We start from the raw sequence: 2,500 nt of genomic DNA, 5'->3' as shown, positions 1-2,500 counted from the left end.
AGCAATAGACAGTACAAACACAGAGTTGATGAATTACATCAACTCTAAAACAAACATCACAAATAACGATATCAAAACCAACAACCACCCACGTACAACACCGCCAAAACACATTAAAATTATTCATGTAACACCAGCATTACACAACACAATAAAATCCCTCTACCCCAACTCGGTAGGGGGATTCCAGAAATATTTGTGCAAGAAATTGTACAATAGCCTCCTTGGTGAAAAATCCAAGGAGGAAACAAAACTTTCTAACGGTAAGTAACACTCTGTTCTTTTGTTTTGTGCTTTAAAGCACACGTATAAATAGAATCATGGTGAAGATTGGTTGTGTGAATGTGCGTGGCTTAGGGTCCCCTTGGAAACAAGGGTACCTCTTAAATGACATCAAGTCACACAATTTGGATATCATAGCCATTAGTGAGACCAGACTCCATGAACCGCGGGCCCTAAAGTTCATGTTTGGCGGACAGTTTAACATTTATTTTTCTCCCTGTCTGCCGAGGATGGGCGGTAGTGGCACGGCGGTTCTTTTTCGCAAGAGTCTGGATCTCCAAGTAAAGACGATATTTACGGACCCGGAGGGTAGACTGGTTGTCCTAGATGTGGACGGCAGCGATGGAGGCGCTTTTCGGTTGCTGGCAGTTTATGTGCCTCCTTTAACAGGTCGGTCAGACTTCTTTCGACGTCTAGAAGTATTCCTGGGAACGTCTCGTCCCTTACTTTTAGTGGGGGATTGGAATGCTACCTTGGACACGCATCTAGACTACGTGGGGAGTGACAAAACTAGAAGGGGATGCAAAGGCCTCATAGACCTGCTCAGACGCTTCCAGTTGTCTGACAGGTACCGACTCGACCACCCAAATGTGCCAACGTGGACTTGGAGCAACCGCATTGGGTCGTCGAGATCGTATCTAGATAGGATAGTGTGTAGGACAAGAGATAGAGATAGTTTAGGATGTCCACAGTTCCACATAGTCAGCTACACGGATCACAAACTTGTGACGTGTACGCTAGACTTAGATAAGGCACATAGGCAGGGTCCCGGTTACTGGAAACTAAACGCGTCTTTCCCGTTGAGACAGGTTTTCAGAGACCGGATTAGCACGTTAGTAAAGAGGGCTTTGACGGGAGCCATCGTCAACAACAAATGGTGGTTTGCCCTCAAGAGAGCAGTAAGGGCGGAAGCAATAAGGTATAGCAGGGCACTAGCTGTAGAGAGGAACAGAGTAGAGGGGGAGCTAGTGATAAAGTTAGAAGAGGCATTGCGAAGTGGCATCGCATCCGACGTTTTAGCGGCGAGGTTGGCCCTCGACCAACACTTCAATGCTAAACACGAAGGGTGTGCTGTCAGGGCAAGGATGCGTGCTCTGAGGTATGAAGGTGTTGGAGCCGCACGAGAGGCCCGGGTGGCGGAGGCGCAGCGGGGTAACAGAGCCACCATCCGGTCTCTGGTAGACGAACAGGGGCGCGAATTGCTCGAGCCGAGCAAGATGTGCGAGGCGTTTCAGCGGCATTTTGCCCGACTGTTCGGGAGGAGTGGCGAGCGAGAAGGCAGGGTGGACTTTAGTGCCTACCTGCACAGCTTGCCACGACTCTCGGCAAGAGAGGCGGAGTGCTGCGAAGGGGTCATCACGGCGGAGGAGGTGAGGGACGCGATGGCGGGTTGCTCGACGGACAAATCTCCGGGTTTGGATGGTCTGCCCTACGAGCTTTACAACTGTATGCCAGACTTGTTTGGAGAAGTCTTGGCGGCCGTGTACTGCAACTGGCAGCAGAACGGGAGCATTCCCGGTTTTGTGAGCCGAGGAGCGGTAACGCTGCTGAAGAAAGATCCAAACAAGGGGGACGCCATAGATAACTTTAGGCCCATCACTCTGCTCAATGCAGACATGAAAATTTTGGAAAATTTTGTCATCGAGAAACTGGTCGGCACGGAGCAGACGTGCGCCGTGCCGGGCCGGAGCATCCATGACAACCTCCTTCTGATGCGCTACATCATAGAGAGGGTAGTTAAGGAACCTGGCATGGGTGGGGCCCTGATCAATTTGGATCAATCCAAAGCTTTCGATAGGGTAGACCATCGATACTTGGAGGCCGTCCTCGAAGCGGCCGGCTTCGGTCCCGTTTTCCGCGGCTGGATGGCTGCCTTGTACACAGGCATCCGTTCGGTTGTTCGCGTCAATGGACGTCTATCGGGACCCTTCGACATTGCACGTTCGGTTCGTCAGGGATGCCCCCTGTCGCCGCTCCTGTACGTATTGACTCTCGAGCCACTACTGCGGAAGCTGGCGACGCTGAGGGGCATCCCGCGAGAACTGGGGTGCGGGACGAGCGTATCGGCATACGCGGACGACGTCACCGTCATAGCGTCTAGCCACGAGCACATTGAGCTTGTCGGCGAGACGCTGAAAGACTACGAAGCGGTGACGGGAGCGAAAATCAACCGGGATAAGTCGGTGGGTTTGCTGCTCGGCACCTGGAGAAGCAAGCC

Source organism: Octopus bimaculoides, chromosome 16 (assembly GCF_046866305.1).
Source record: "Octopus bimaculoides isolate indiv1 chromosome 16, ASM4686630v1, whole genome shotgun sequence".
Classification (NCBI taxonomy): domain Eukaryota; kingdom Metazoa; phylum Mollusca; class Cephalopoda; order Octopoda; family Octopodidae; genus Octopus; species Octopus bimaculoides.
This window is presented reverse-complemented; position numbering follows the sequence as displayed.